Genomic DNA, 17,919 nt, shown 5'->3' with positions numbered 1-17,919 from the left:
GTGGGAGGGAGGCTCAAGAGGGAGGGGATATGGGGATATGTGTATGCATACGGGTGATTCACTTTGTTGTCCAACAGAAACTAACAGAGTATTGTGAAGCAATTATACTCCAATAAAGATCTATTAAAAAAAGAAAAAAAGAAAAATCTCAAACAACCTAACTTTACACCTAAAGCAACTAGAGAAAGAAGAACAAGCAAAACCCAAAGTTAGTCAAAGGAAACAAATCAAAAAATCAGAATAGAAATAAATGAAATAGAAATGAAGAAAATAATAACAAAGATCAATGAAACTAAAAGTTGGTTCTTTGAGAAGATAAACAAAATTGATGAAACTTTAGCCAGACTCATCAAGAAAAAAAGGAAGAGGACTGAAATCAATAAAGTTAGAAGTGAGAAAGAAGTTACAACTGACACCAAAGAAATACAAAGGATCATAAGAGATTACTATAAGTAACTATATGTAAATAAAATACACAACCTGGAAGAAATGGACAAATTCTTAGAAAAGTACAAGCTTCCAAGACTGAACCAGGAAGAAATAGAAAATATGAACAGACAAATCATAAGTAACGAAATTGAAACTGTGATTAATAGTCTTCCGACAAACAAAAATCCAGGACCAGATGGCTTCACAGGGGAATTCTATCAAATATTTAGAGAAGAGATAACTCCTACCCTTCTCAAAAATCTTCCAAAAATTTGCAGAGAGGGGAGCATGCCCAAGCTCATTCTATGAGGCCACCATCACCCTGATACCAAAACCAGACAAAGATATCAAAAAAATAGAAAATACCATGCCAATATCACCGATGAACATAGAAGCAAAAATCCTCAATAAAATACTAGCAAACAGAATCCAACAACACATTAAAAGGATCATACACCATGATCAAGTGAGATTTATCCCAGGGATCAAAGGATTCTTTAATATATGCAAATCAATCAATGTGATACTCCATATAACAAATTAAAGAATAAACAACATATGATCATCGCAATAGATGCAGAAAAAGCTTTTCACAATATTCAACACCCATTTTTGATAAAAACTTTCTAGAAAGTTGGCATAGAGGGAACCTACATCAACATAATAAAGGCCATATATGACCAACCCACAGCAAACATCATTCTCTGCTGAAAACCTGAAAGCCTTTCCTCTAAGATCAGGAAAAAGACAGTGGTGTCCACTCTCATGACTATTATTCAACATAGTTTTGGAAGCCCTAGCCATGGCAATGAGAGAAGAAAGGTAAATAAAAGGAATCCAAATTGGAAAAGAAGAAGTAAAACTGTCACTGTTTGCAGATGACATGATACTATACATAGAAATCCTAAAGATGCCACCAGAAAGCTACTAGAGCTAATCAATGAATTTAGTACAGTTACCAGATACTAACTTAATACACAGAAATCACTTGCATTCTTATATGCTAACAGCAAAAGATTGGACAGAGAAATTAAGGAAACAATCCCATTTACCATCACATCAAAAAAACTGAAATACCTAGGAATAAACCTACATAACAAGGCAAAAGACCTGTATGCAGAAAATTATAAGATGCTGATGAAAGAAATCAAAGTTGACACAAACAGATGGAGGGCTATACCATGCTCATGGATTGGAAGAATCATTATTGTGAAAATGATTATACTACCCAAAGCAATCTATAGATTCAATGTAATCCCTATCAAATTATCAATGGTATTTTTCACAGAATTAGAAGAACTATATTATACTATAAAGCTACACTAATCAAGACAGCATGGTACTGGCAGAAAAATAGAAATATAGATCAATGGAACAGGACAGAAATCCCAGAGATAAATCCACTCACCTATGGTCACCTAATCTATGACAAAGGAGGCAAGGATATACAATGGAGAAAAGACAGTCTCTTCAATATGTGTTGCTGGGAAAACTGGACAGCTACAAGGAAAATAATGAAATTAGAACACTCCCTAATACCATACACAACAATAAACTCAAAACGGATTAAAAGTCTAAATGTAAGGCCAGACACTGTAAAACTCTTAGAGGAAAACATAGGCAGAACACTCTTTGACATAAATCAGCAAGATCTTTTTTGACCCACCTCTTAGTGTAATCAAAATAAAAACAATAATAAACAAATGAGACCTAATTAAACTTAAAAGCTTTTGCACAGCAAAGGAAACCATAAACAAGACAAACAGTTAACCCTCAGAATGGGAGAAAATATTTTCAAACAAAGCAACTGACAAAGGATTAATCTCCAAAATATAGAAACACCTCATGAAGCTCAATATCAAAAACAAAACAAAACAAAACAAAGAACCCAGTCAAAAAATGGGCAGAAGATCTAAATAGACATTTCTCTAAAGAAGACATACAGATGGCCAAAAAAACACATGAAAATATGCTCAACATCCCTAATTATTAGAGAAATGCAAATAAAAACTGCAATGAGGTATTACCTCACACTGGTCAGAATGGCCATCATCAAAAAATCTACAAACATTAAATGCTGGAGAGAGTGTGGAGCAAAGGGAACTCTCCTACACTGTGGGTAGAAATTTAAATTGATACAGCCACTGTGGATAACAGTATGGAGCTTCCTAAGAAAACTAAAAATAGAACTACATATGACCCAGCAATCCCACAGCTGGGCATATAACCAGAGAAAACCATAATTCAAAAAGATAATGCACCCTAATGTTCATTGCAGCACTATTTACAATAGCCAGGACATGGAAACAACCTAAATGTTCATCAACAGAGAAATGGATAATGAAGATGTTACATATATACAATGGAATATTACTCAGCCATAAAATAGAACAAAACTGTGTCATTTGCAGAGACATGGATGGACATAGAGACTATCATACAGAGAGAAGTCAGAAAAACAATTGTATATTTACACATCTATGTGGAATCTAGAAATATGGTAAAGATGATATTATTTGCAAAGCAGAAATAGAGACACTGACATAGAGAACATATGTATGGATATTAAGGGGGAAATGGGGGAGGGGAATGAGTAGGGAGATTGGGATTGACATATATACACTACTATGTATAAAATAGATAACTAGTGAGAACTTCCTGTATAGCACAGGGAAGTCTACTTGGTACTCTGTGGTGACCTAAATGGGAAGGAAATCCAAAAAAGAGGGAATATATGTATACATATGGCTGATTCACCTTGCCATACAGCAGAAACTGACACAGCAGTGTAAAGCAACTATACTCCAATAAAAATATAAAACATTAAAAAACTATAGAAAAGATCAATGAAGCTAAAAGCTATTTCTTCAAAAAGATAAACAAAATTGATGAACATTTAGATAGCTGCATCAAGTAAAAAAGAGAGAGGGTCAAGATAAACAAAATCAGAAATGAAAGAGAAGTTACAACCAACACCACAGAAATATAAAAGTTCATAAGGGTTTACTGAAAACAATTTTGCACCAATAAAATGGACAAACTGAAAGAAATGAATAAATTTCTAGAAAGGTACAATGTGGCAAGACTGAATCAGGAATAAATAGAAAATATAAACAGACTAATTACATTACTACACTAGTACATTATGATATGAATAGCAATAAAATTGAATCAATATTAATAAAACTTCCAAAACAAAAGTCCAAGCTTCATAGGTGAATTCTACTGAACATTTACAGAATAGTTAATACAAATCTCTCAAAACATTCCACAAATTTAAAAGAGAAAGCTGTGCTTCTGAACTCATACTACAAGGTCAGCATCCACCCCGATACCAACCCAGACAAAGACACCCGACACACAAACATACACACACACACACACACACACAGAGAAACACACACACAAATTACAGGTGAATAACATGGATTTAACATAGATGCAAAAAAAGTCCTCAGCAAAACAGTAGCAAACTGAATTTATCAATACATAAAAAGGATCACACACCACGATCAAGTGACATTTATACCAGAGGTGCAAGGCTGGTTCAATAAGTGTAAATTACTCAATGTGATACCCATTAACAAATTAAATAATAAAAATCATATGATTTTTTTAAGTACATGCAGAAACAGCTTTGGGAAAATTCAACACCTATTTTTGATGAAATCTCTCATCAATGTGGATACAGAGGAAACACACCTCAAAATAAAAAGGCCATATATGAAAAACCCACAGAAGATCTCATACTCAACAGTGAAAAGCCAAAAGTGTTTCCTCTAAGATCTGGAAGAAGACAAGAATCCCCACTTTCATCACTTTTATTCAACATACTATTAGAAGTCCTAGCCTCAGCAGTTAGACAAGAAAAAAAAAAACATGAATCCAAATTGGAAAGAAAAGTAAAACTGTCACTTTTTTCAGATGATGTGATATTATACATAAGAATTCTAAGGATGTCACCTAAAAAACTATTAGGAATCATTAATGAATTTGGCAAAGTTTCAGATTACAAAATTAATATACATAAATCTGATGCATTTCTATACACTGATAGTGAACTCTCAGAGAAAGAAATTAAGAAAATAATCTTATTTACAGTCACATCCAAAAGAATAAAATACCTAGGAATAAATCTAACTAAGGAGGTAAAAATCTGTTTATTCAGTCAAGGACAACAAAAGCAAAAGTAAACAAATGGGACTATCACACTAAAAAGCTTATAACAGTGAAGGAAACAATCAACAAAATGAAACTGCATTCTACTGGGAGAAGATATTTGCAAATTATATATTCAATAAGGCTATTATATCCAAAATATATTTTTTAAAAAACCCTACAGCACGGGCTTTCCTGGTGGCACAGTGGTTGAGAATCTGCCTGCCAATGCAGGGGACACGGGTTCGAGCTCTGGTCTGGGAAGATCCCACATGCCGTGGAGCAACTAAGCCCGTGTGCCACAACTACTGAGCCTGCGCATCTGGAGCCTGTGCCCCGCAACAAGAGAGGCCCCCACAGTGAAAGGCCCGTGCACCGTGATGAAGAGTGGCCCCCGCTTGCCTCAACTAGAGAAAGCCCTCGCACAGAAACGAAGACCCAACACAACCATAAATAAATAAATAAATAAATTTATTAAAAAACCCTACAGCTCAATATAACACAAAACCCAATTAAAATAGAAACAGTGGACCTGAATGAATATTTTTCAAAGAAGACATTAAAATGGCCAACAAGCACATGAAAAGATAATGAACATTACTAATTATCAGTGAAATGTAAATCAAAATCACAATGAAATATCACTTCACACACTTCAGATTGTCTATTATCTAAAAGATAAGAAACAACATGTGTTGGTGAGATTGTGGAGAAAAGGAAATAGTTTGTGCACTATTGGTGGGAATATAAATTGGTGCAGCCACTATGAAAAAAACAGTATGGAGGTTTCTTAAATAATTAAAAATGGAACAATCATATGATTTATCAATTACACTCTGAGTATTTTTACAAAGAAAACAAAACACTAATTTGAAAAAATATATATGTATCTATGTTTATTGCATAATTATTTACAATATGTGGAACCAATATAAGTATATATATATATATATATATATATATATATATATATATATATATATATATATCACATTAAAAAGAATGAAATCTTGTCATTTGGTACAACATGGATGGACCAGAGGGTATCATGCTAAGTGTAATAAGTCATACAGGGAAAGAAAACAAATAACACATGACTTTACTTACATGTGTAATGTAAACAAAACAAAACAGAAACAGACTTATAGATACAGAGAACAAACTTGTGGTTAGCAAAGATGAGGGGGCTTGGAAAATTGCCAAAATATGTGAAGATTAAGAGGTACAAACTTCTAGCTATGAAAAATGTCTTAGGGATGTAATGTACAGCACAGAGAATATAGCCAATAATATTTTAATAACTCTTTTTTATGACATTTGCTAACTAGACTAACCATGGAGATCATTTCATAATATGTAAAGATATTGAATCACCATAATGTATACTTGAAACTAATATAATACTGTATGTCAATTATACCTCAATTAAAATAAAAGAAAGATGTCAGGGATTTAAATTCTCAGCTCAAGGGCTGCATAAATGTTCTAAGAATTTGTAGGTGTGAATTGAGGTAGAGGTTTATCCTCCTGCCAGGGCTAAAATGGCTGAAAATAAAGCTGTGATTGGCTGGATTTCAATGAAAGTTAAATCCATGCCTCCTAGGTATCTACTGTTAACAAGAGAGCATTGATTGAGAAGGAACGGTATGTGTGGGAATGCCCTTGTTAAGCTGAGGAAATCAATCCCATTCATTCTGTGAGTCATCTTTGCCAGAGGAGGTGGTCTCCCCTTCCCTACTGGCAGCAGTATCCCTACCCCAAGTGGAAGCATCTTCCCACTCCACAGTGATAACAGCCTTCACACCTCTGACTGAGGACATAAACCCTTCATTGTCTGAGGAAATGGCAATAACTTCCTCTGATGCATTTGTTGCCTATGATAGAGGCAAATCCCAGCAAACCCATAAAGGTGAGATACAAAGTGTGATCCATTTAGAGGTGTGCTAAACTCCAGAAATGCTACTTGAGTTTTCTAAAGTATACAAGTAGAAGTATTGGGGATATGTATTGGAGTGGATATTAAGGGTGTGACATAATGATAGAATGATTATAAAGTTGGAACAGGCTGAATTTATTGATATGGGTCCACTAAATAGGTATTCTGCATTTGATTAATTATTTGCAGTATATTTGCTTCACAACGTTGTTAGTTTCAGTTGCACAGCATAGAGATTCACTATTTTTGCAGATTATGCTCCATTATAGGGTATTACAAGATAATGGCTATAATTCTCTGTGCTATAATCCTTGCTGCTTATCTATTTTATACATAGTAGTTTGCATCTGTTAATCCCACACTCCAGTTTGTCCTTCCCCCTTCTCCTTTTTGGTAAGCACAAGTTTGATTTCTGTATCTGTGAGTCTTTTTCTGTTTTACATATACATTCATTTGTACATTTTTTTAGATTCCACATAAAAGGGATATCAAACAGTATTTGTCCATCTCTGCTTGAGTTATTTCACTAAGCATAATATCATCTAGGTCCACTCACATTGCTTTAAGTGGCAAAATTTCATTTTTTAAGGCTGAGTATTATTCCACTGTATATATATAACACACCCTCTTAATCCAATCATCGGTTGACGGACACTTGGGTTACTTCTATGTCTTGGCTACAGTAAATAGTGCTACTATGAACATTGGGTTCATGCATATTTTTGAGTCAGTATTTGCATTTTTTTCTGGATATATACCCAGGAGTGGAATTGCCAGATCAAATGGTACCTATTTTTTTAGTTTTTTGAGTAACTTCCATACCATTTTCCATAGTGGCTGCACCGATCTACATTCCTACCAACAATGTCCAAGGGTGCCCTTTTCTCCACATCCTCTGCAACGTATTGTATGTGCAGACTTACTGATGATAGCCTTTCTGACAGGTGTGTCTCACTGGTGGTTTTTTTTTTTTTACCATTTTGATTTTATTTATCTTTTTTGTCCTGATCGCTCTCTTCTTACAGGCAAACCCCAATCCCCAGACTAACTTGCTCACACACCAAAGGTAGGCCCTGCTGTCCTAAACAGCTTTTTTGACACAAAACTGAGGAACAGATCATCTGCAGTCCATTCCGCCTGCTGATAAACTCTTAGGGTAATGACAGCACGAGATTACTATTTCATTTTCAAATTTGAACAACTTTGAATGAGGTGTCTTGACTGGAGCTCTTTTTAGAAACACTAAGAAGAATGTTCTTTCCTCCTTTCCCCCTTTGCTGTTCGACCAGCTTTCCTCTCTCCTCTTCCGGGAAAGTGTTTGTTTCAATCTGCAGCCAAATATTTTAGGAGTTTCAGCAGCGGGTGGAGTTCTGCAAACATGGAACCACAGCCTTCCATGGACTCCAGCTTCTGCAAACTGGATGGGAGCCTGAAAACTTGCAGAAAGAACACACAGACAGAGTGACAGTGTTTCCTGTGGTTGACAAGATGCTGGCACTTGTGGGTAATTCAGGAACTGGGATGTGGGAGATTTTCCTGTTGCCTTTAGTGACATATCTTCTCTGTCCCTACAATACAAGTCTTAATCGTCTACCTGGAGAGCTGTGGGCTGCCTAAAATCATAATAAGCTCACAGACAGCCCAAAACACACCACCAGACGTGGACCTGCCCACCAGAAAGACAAGATCCAGCCTCATCCACCAGAACACAGGCACTAGTCCCTTCCACCAGGAAGACTACACAAGCCACAGAACCAACCTTAGCCACTGGAGACAGACACCAAAAACAAAGGGAACTACAAACCTGCAGCCTGCGAAAAGGAGACCCAAAACACAGTAAGTTAACCAAAATGAGAAGACAGAAAAACACACAGCAGATGAAGGAGCAAGGCAAACACCCACCAGACCTAACAAATGAAGAGGAACTAGGCAGTCTTCCTGAAAAAGGATTCAGAACAATGATAGTAAAGGTGATCCAAAATCTTGGAAATAGTATAGACAAAATGCAAGAAACATTTAACAAGGACCTAGAAGAACTAAAGAGTAAACAAGCAACGATTAACAACACAATAAATGAAATTAAAAATACTCTAGAAGGGATCAATAGCAGAATAACTGAGGCAGAAAAATGGATAAGTGACCTGGAAGATAAAATAGTGGAAATAACTACTGCAGAGCAGAATAAAGAAAAAAGAATGAAAAGAACTGAGGACAGTCTCAGAGACCTCTGGGACAACATTAAATGCACCAACATTCGAATTATACAGGTTCCAGAAGAAGAAGAGAAAAAGAAAGGGACTGAGAAAATATTTGAAGAGATTATAGTTGAAAACTTCCTTAATATGGGAAAGGAAATAGTTAATCAAGTCCTGAAAGCACAGAGAGTCCCACACAGGATAAATCCAAGGAGAAACAAGGCAAGACACATATTAATCAAACTATCAAAAATTAAATATAAAGAAAACATATTAAAAGCAGCAAGGGAAAAACAACAAATAACACACAAGGGAATCCCCATAAGGTTAACAGCTGATCTTTCAGCAGAAACTCTGCAAGCCAGAAGGGAGTGGCAGGATATCATTGGTGTTTTTTATTTGATTTCTCTCATAATTAGAGATGGTGAGCATCTTTTTATGTGCCTGTTAGCCATCTGTATGTCTTCTTTGGAGAAATGTATATTCAACACTTCTGCCCATTTTGTGATTGGATTGTTTGTTTGTTTGATATTGAGTTGTATGAGCTATTTGTATATTTTGAAAATTAACCTCTTTTTGGTCAATATATTTGCAAATATTTTCTCTTATTCAGTAGGTTGTCTTTTTGTTTTGTCTATGGTTTCCTTTGCAGGGAAAAAACTTTTAAGTTCCATGAGGTCATATTTGTTTATTTTTGCTTTGATTTCTTATGCCATAGGAGACTATTCCAAGAAAGAATTGTTACAACTTATGTTAAAGAGTGTTCTGCCTATTTTCTCTTCTAGATTTGTGGTTTCCAGTCTTATATTTAGAAATTTAAACCATTTTATGCTTATTTCTGTATATTTGTGATCGAATGTTCTAATCTCATTATTTTACATATGTCTGTCCATTTTCCCCAGCACCAGTCATTGAAGAGACTGACTTTCTCCATTTTATATATACTCTTCCCTCCTCTGAGTTGATTAATTCACCATAGGTGCATGAGTTTATTTCTGGGCTCTCTATTTTGTTCCATTAATCTATGTTTCTGTTTTTGTGCCAGTACCATGCTGTTTTGATTCTTGTAGCTTTGTAATATAGTCTGGGAGGAGTATATCTCTACTTTTGTTCTTTTTTTGCAAGATTGTTTTGGCAATTTGGGGTCTTTTGTTGTTCCATGTGAATTTTAGGATTATTTGCTACAGTTCTGAGAAAAAATTTCATCAGTATTTTGATAGGGATTGCAGTAAATCTGTAGATTGCTTTGGAGAGTATGGCCATTTAAATAGTATTAATTTTTCCAATCCAAGAGAACGATATAGCTTTCCATTTCTTGAAATCACCTTCAATTTTCTTCATCAATGTTTTATAATTTCCAGTGCACGGGTCTTTCATCTCCTTGGATAAGTTTATTCCTAGGTGTTTCATTCTTTTTTAATGGAATATTAGATGGAATTATTTCCTTAATTTTTTTCTGATATTTTATTATTAGTGTATAGAAATGCAACAGATTTATGTATATTAATCTTGTATCCTGCAGCTTTGCTGAATTCATTTATTAATTCTAATAGTTTTGGATGGAGACGTTAGGGCTCTCTATAATTATCATGTCATCTGCTAATACTGACAGTTTTATCTCTCCACTTTGAATTTAAATATATTTTATTTTTTCTTGTCTAATTGCTGTGGTGAGGAATTCTGGTACTATATTAAATAGAAGTGGTGAGAGTGAGCATCCTTGCCTTGTTTCTGAATTTAGTGGGAAGGTTTTTGAGTTTTCACCACTGAGTACTATGATGACTTTGGATGGGTAGAAAATGACCCTTATTATGTTAAAATATGTTACCTCTATATTCTTTTTTTTTTAACATCTTTATTGCAGTAAAATTGCTTTACAAAGTTGTGTTAGTTTCTGCTGTATAACAAAGTGAACCAGCTATATGTATACAAATATCACCATATCCCTTCTTCTTGCATCTCCCTCACACGCTCCATATCTCACCCCTCTAGGTGGTCACAAAGCACTGAGCTGATCTCCCTGTGCCATACAGCTGCTTCCCAATAGCTCTCTATTTTACATTTGGTAGTGTATATATGTTAAGCCTAGTCTCTCACTTTGTCCCAGCTTGCCCTTCTCCATCCCCATGTCCTTAAGTCCAATCCCTACATCTGCGTCTTTATTCCTGTCCTGCCCATAAGTTCTTCAGAAAAATTTTCTTTTGTAGATTCCATATATATGTGTTAGCATACTATATTTGTTTTTCTCTTTCTGACTTACTTCACTCTGTATAACAGACTCTAGGTCAATCCACCTCACTACAAATAATGCAATTTCGTTTCTTTTTACGGTTGAGTAATATTCCATCATATATATGTGCCACATCTTCTTTATCCATTCATCCGTCAACAGACACTTAGGTTGCTTCCATGTCCTGACTATTGTAAATAGGGCTACAATGAACATTGTGGTACCTGAAATTTTTGAATTATGTTATTTTCAGGGTATATGTCCAGGAGTGGGATTGCTGGGTCATATGGTAGTTCTACTTTTAGTTTTTTAAGGAACTTCCATACTGCTCTCCATAGTGGCTGTATCAATTTACATTCCCACCAACAGTGCAAGAGGGTTCCTTTTTCTCCACACCCTCTTCAGCATTTATTGTTTGTAAATTTTTTGATGATCGCCATTCTGACCGGTGTGAGATGATATCTCATTGTAGTTTTGATTTGCATTTCTAGTGATGTTCAGCATCCTTTCATGTGTTTGTTGGCAATCTGTATATCTTCTTTGGAGAAATGTCTATTTAGGTCTTCTGCCCATTTTTGGATTGGGTTGTTTGTTTTTTTGTTATTGAGCTGCATGAGCTGCTTGTAAATCTTGGAGATTAATCCTTTGTCAGTTGCTTCATTTGCAAATATTTTCTCCCATTCTGAGGGTTGTCTTTTCATCTTGCTTATGGTTTCCTTTCCTGTGCAAAAGCTTTTAAGTTTCATTAGGTCCCATTTGTTTATTTTTGTTTTTATTTCCATTTCTGTAGGAGCTGGGTCAAAAAGGATCCTGCTGTGATTTACGCCATAGAGTCTTCTGCCTATGTTTTCCTCTTAGCGTTTTAAGGGTCTGGACTTAAACTTAGGTCTTTAATCCATTTTGAGTTTATTTTTGTGTATGGTGTTAGGAAGTGTTCTAATTTCATTCTTGTACATGTGGCTGTCCAGTTTTCCCAGCACCATTTATTGAAGAGGCCATCTTTTCTCCATTGTATATTCTTGCCTCCTTTATCAAAGATAAGGTGACCATATGTGCATGGGTTTATCTCTGAGCTTTCTATCCTGTTCCACTGATCTATATTTCTGTTTTTGTGCCAGTAACATACTGTCTTGATTACTGTAGTATAGTCTGAAGTCAGGGAGCCTGATGCCTCCTGCTCCGTTTTTCTTTCTCAAGGTTGCTTTGGCTATTCAGGGTCTTTTTTATTTCCATACAAATTGTGAAATTTTTTATTCTAGTTCTGTGAAAAATGCCATTGGTGTATTTATAGGGATCGCATTGAATCTGTAGATTGCTTTGGGAAGTACGGTCATTTTCACAGTGTTGACTCTTCGAATCCAAGAACATGGTATATCTCTCCATCTGTTTGTAACACCTATAATTTCTTTCATCAGTGTCTTACAGTTTTCAGCATACAGGTCTTTTGTCTCTTTAGGTAGGTTTATTCCTAGGTATTTTATTCTTTTTGTTGCAATGGTAAATGGTAGTGTTTCCTTAATTTCTCTTTCAGATTTTTCATCATAAGTGTATAGGAATGCAACAGATTTCTGTGCATTAATTTTGTATACTGCTAACTTACCAGATTTAATGTTTAGCTCTAGTAGTTTTCTGGTAACATCTTTAGGATTCTCTATGTATAGTATCATATCATCTGCAAACAGTGACAGTTTTACTTGTTCTTTTCCATTTTGGATTCCTTTTATTTCTTTTTCTTCTCTGATTGCTGTGACTACAACATCCAAAAGTATGTTGAATAAAAGCAGTGAGAGTGGGCAACCTTGTCTTCTTCCGGATCGTAGAGGAAATGGTTTCAGTTTTTCAACATTGAGAATGCTGTGGGCTGTCGGTTTGTCATATATGGCCTTTATTATGTTGAGGTAAGTTCCATCTATGCCTACTTTCTGGAGAATTTTTATCATAAATGGGTTTGGAATTTTGTCAAATGCTTTTTCTGCACCTATTGACTTTGTTAATATGGTGTATCACATTGATTGATTTGCACATATTGAAGAATCCTTGCATTCCTGGGATAAACCCCACTTGATCATGGTGTATGATCCTTTCAATGTGCTATTGGATTCCGTTTGCTAGTGTTTTGTTGAGGATTTTTGCATTTATGTTCATCACTGATATTGGTCTGTAATTTTCATTTTTTGTGACATCTTTGTCTGGTGTTGGTATCAGGGTGATGGTGGCCTCGTAGAATGAGTTTGGAAGTGTTCCTCCCTCTGCTGTATTTTGGAAGAGTTTGAGAAGGTTAGGTGTTAGCTCTTCTCTAATATTTGATAGAATTCACTTGTGAAGCCATGTGGTCCTGGGCGTTTGTTTGTTGGAAGATTTTTAATCACAGTTTCAATTTCAATGCTTGTGATCTGTGTGTTTATATTTTCTATTTCTTCCTGGTTCAGTCTTGGAAGGTTGTACTTTTCTAAGAATTTGTCTATTTCTTCCAGGTTGTCTGTTTTATTGGCATATAGTTGTTTGTAGTAACTCTCATGATTCTTTACATTTCTGCAGTGTCAGTTGTTACTTCTTTTTCATTTCTAAGTCTGTTGATATGAGTTTTCTCCCATTTTTCTAGATGAGTCTGGCTAGTGGTTTATCAATTTTGTTTATCTTCTAAAAGAACCAGCTTTTAGTTTTATTGATCTTTGCTGTTGTTTAGTATATTTCTTTTTCATTTTTTTCCTGATCTGATCTTTATGATTTCTTTCCTTCTGCTAAATTTGGGGGGTTTTGTTCTTCTTTCTCTAATTGCTTTAGGTGTAAGGTTAAGTTGTTTATTTGAGATTTTTCTTGTTTCTTGAGGTAGGATTGTATAGCTATAAACTTCCTTCTTAGAACTGCTTTAGCTGCATCCCATAGGTTTTGGGTTATTGTGTTTTAATTGTCACATATTTCTAGGTATTTTTTGATTTCCTCTCTGATTTCTTCAGTGATCTCTTGGTTATTAACTAGTGTGTTGTTTAGCCTCCATGTGTTTGACTTTCTTACAGATTTTTTCCAGTAATTGATATCTAGTCTCATAGCATTGTGGTTGGAAAAGATAGTTGATACGATTTCAATTTTCTTAAATTTACCAAGGCTTGATTTGTGATCCAAGGTATGATCTATCTTGCAGAATATTCCATGAGCACTTGAGAAGAATGTGTATTCTGTAGTTTTTGCATGGACTGTCATATAAATATCAAATAAGTCCATCTTATTTAATGTATCATTTAAAACTTGTGTTTCCTTATTTATTTTCATTTTGGATAATCTGTCCATTGGTGAAAGCAGGGTGTTAAAGTCCCCTACTATGATTGTGTTACTGTCGATTTCCCCTTTTATGGCTGTTATCATTTGCCTTATGTATTGAGGTGTTTATATGTTGGGTGCATAAATATTTACAATTGTTATATCTTCTTGGATTGAGCCGTTGATCATTATGTAGTGTCCTTCTTTGTCTCTTGTAATAGTCTTTGTTTTAAAGTCTATTTTGTCTGATATGAGAATTGCTACTCCAGCTTTCTTTTGATTTCCATTTGCATGGAATATCCTTTTCCACGCCCTCACTTTCAGTCTTTATGTGTCCCTAGGTCTGAAGTGGGTCTCTTGTAGACTGCATATATACGGGTCTTGTTTTTGTGTCCATTCAGCCAGTCTGTGTCTTTTGGTGGGAGCATTTAATCCATTTACATTTAAGGTCATTATCGATATGTATGTTCCTATTACCATTTTCTTAATTGTTTTAGGTTTATTACTGTAGGTCTTTTCCTTCTCTTGTATTTCCTGCCTAGAGAAGTTCCTTTAGCGTTTGTTGTAAAGCTGGTTTGGTGGTGCTGAATTCTCTTAGCTTTTGCTTGTCTGTAAAGGTTTTAATTTCTCTGTCAAATCTGAATGAGGTCCTTGCTGGGTAAAGTAATCTTGGTTGTAGGTTTTTCTTCTTCATCACTTTAAATAGGTCCTGCCACTCCCTTCTGCCTTGCACAGTTTCTGCTGAAAGATCAGCTGTTAACCTTATGGGGATTCACTTATGTGTTACTTGTTGTTTTTCCCTTGCTGCTTTTAATATTTGTTCTTTGTATTTAATTTTTGATAGTTTGATTAATATGCGTCTTGGCATGTTTCTCCTTGGATTTATCCTGTATGGGACTCTCTGTGCTTCCTGGACTTGATTAACTATTTCCTTTCCCATATTAGGAAAGTTTTCATCTATAAGCTCTTCAAATATTTTCTCAGTCCCTTTCTCTTTCTCTTCTTCTTCTGAGACCCCTATAATTCGAAGGTTGGTGTGTTTAATGTTATCCTAGAGGTCTCTTAGGCTGTCCTCAATTCTTTTCATTCTTTTTTCTTATTCTGCTGTGCAGTAGTTATTTCCACTTTTTTGTTTTCCAGGTCACCTATCCGTTCTTCTGCCTCAGTTATTCTGCTATTGATTCCTTCTAGAGAAATTTTAATTTAATTTATTGTGTTGTTCATTACTGTTTGTTTGCTCTTTAGTTCTTCTAGGTCCTTGTTAAATACTTCTTGTATTTTCTCCATTCTATTTCCAAGATTTTGTATCATCTTTACTATCATTATTCTGAATTCTTTTTCAGATAGACTGCCTATATCCTCTGCATTTGTTAGGTCTTGTGGGTTTTTACCCTGCTCCTTCATCTGCTGTGTGTTTCTCAGTCTTCTCATTTTGCTTAACTTACTGTGTTTGGGGTCTCCTTTTCACAGTCTGCAGGTTTTTAGTTCCCGTTGTTTTTCGTGTCTTCCCCCAGTGGCTAAGTTTGGTTCAGTGGCTTGTGTAGGCTTCCTGGTGGTGGAGACTAGTGCCTGTGTTTTGGTGGATAAGGCTGGATGTTGTCTTTCTGGTAGGCAGTTCCACGTCTGGTGGTGTTTTTTGGGGTGTCTGTGGCCTTATTATGACTTCAGGCAGCCTCTCTGCTAATGGGTGGCATTGTGTTCCTGTCTCGCTAGTTGTTTGGCATAGGGTTTCCAGCATTGGAGTTTGCTGGTTGTTGACTGGACTTGGGTCTTTGCATTGAAATGGAGATCTCTGGGAGATTTTCGCCATTTGATATTACATGGAACTGGGAGGTCTCTTTTGGACCAAAGTCCTGAACTTAGCTCTATCACCTTAGAGCCACAGCCCTGACGCCTGGCTGGAGCAGCAAGAGCCTGTCATCCTCATGGTTCAGAATACAAGGGGGAAAAAGTAGGAAAGAAAGAAAGAAGAAGATAAAATAAAATAAAGTTATTACAATAAAAAATAAAAATTATTAAAAAATTTTTAGAAAGTAATAAAACAAAAAAAAGAAAGAAAGAAAGAAAGGAAGAAGAGAGCAACCAAACCAAAAAACAAATCCACCAATGATAACAAGTGCTAAAAACTGTACTAAAAAAAAAAAAAAAAAAGGCCGAGAGAAGCCTAGGACAAATGATAAAAGTAAAGCTATACAGACAAAATCACTCAGAGAAGCATACACATAGACACTCAGAAAAAAAAAAAAATGTATTGTTGCTCCTAAAGTCCACCTCCTCAATTTGGGATGAATCGTTGTCTATTCATGTATTCCACAGATGCAGGGTACATCAGGTTGTTTGTGGAGATTTAATCCATTGCTCCTGAGGCTGCTGGGAGGAATTTCCTTTTCTCTTCTCTGTTTGCACAGGTTCTGGGGTTCAGCTTTGGATTTGGAAACACCCCCTGCATGTAGGTCGCCTGAGGGCATCTGTTCTTTGCTCAGACAGGATGGGGTTAAAGAAGCAGCTGATTTGGGGGATCTGAATCACTCAGGCCATGGGGAGGGAGGGGTATGGCGTTCGGGGCGAGCCTGCGGTGGCAGAGGCTGGCATGACATTGCACCAGCCTGAGGTGCCATGTGTTCTCCTGGGAAGTTGTCCCTGGATCACGGGACCCTGGCAGTGGCAGGCTGCACAGGCTCCCTGGAGGAGAGGTGTGGATAGTGACCTGTGCTTGCACACAGGCTTCTTGTTGGCTGCAGCAGCAGCCTTAGCATCTCATGCCCATTTCTGGGGTCCGTGCTGATAGCCACGGCTAGTGCCCATCTCTGGAGCTCCTTTAAGTGGCGCTCTTAATCCCCTCTCCTCGCGCACCAGGAAACAATGAGGGAAGAAAAAGTCTCTTGCCTCTTCGGCAGCTCCAGACTTTTTCCCAGACTCCCTCCCGGCTAGCTGTGGTGCACTAGCACCCTTCAGGCTGTGTTCACGCTGCCAACACCATTCCTCTCCCAGGGATCCGACCGAAGCCAGAGCCTCAGCTCCCAGCCCCCACCCACCCCGGCGTGTGAGCAGACAAGCCTCTCGGGCTGGTGAGTGCTGGTCGGCACCGCTTCTCTGTGCGGGAATCTCTCCGCTTTGCCCTCTGCACTCCTGTTGCTGCACTCTCCTCCGTGGCTCTGAAGCTTCCTCCCTCTGCCACCCACAGCCTCCGTCCTTGAAGGGGCTTCCTAGTGTGTGGAAACCTTTCCTCCTTCACAGCTCCTTCCGACTGGTGCAGGTCCCATCCCTATTCTTTCGTCTCTGTTTTTTCTTTTATCTTTTGCCCTACCCAGGTACGTGGGGGAGTTTCTTGCCTTTTGGGAGGTCTGAGGTCTTCTGCCAGCGTTCAGTAGGTGTTCTATAGGAGTTGTTCCACATGTAGATGTATTTCTGATGTATTTGTGGAGAGGAAGGTGATCTCCACGTCTCACTCTTCCGCCATCTTGAAGCTCCTCCAATATGTGTGTTCTTAATGCCATTTTATTAATTGTTTTGGGGTTGTTTTTGTAGGTCTTTTTTTGTTCCTTTCTTCTTCTTTTGTTCAATTTCTTGTAATTTGATCCCTATCTTTAGTGTTATGTTGGGATTCCTTCCTACTTTTTTTGTGTATATATTATAGAGTTTTGGTTTGTGGTTATCATGATATATATGTATGTCATATATAAAATATATATATATCATAATCTCTTAAGTTG

The sequence above is a fragment of the Balaenoptera borealis genome, assembly GCF_965194805.1.
Source record: "Balaenoptera borealis genome assembly, chromosome: 3".
Lineage (NCBI taxonomy): Eukaryota > Metazoa > Chordata > Mammalia > Artiodactyla > Balaenopteridae > Balaenoptera > Balaenoptera borealis.
Note: the sequence above shows the minus strand (reverse complement) of the source record.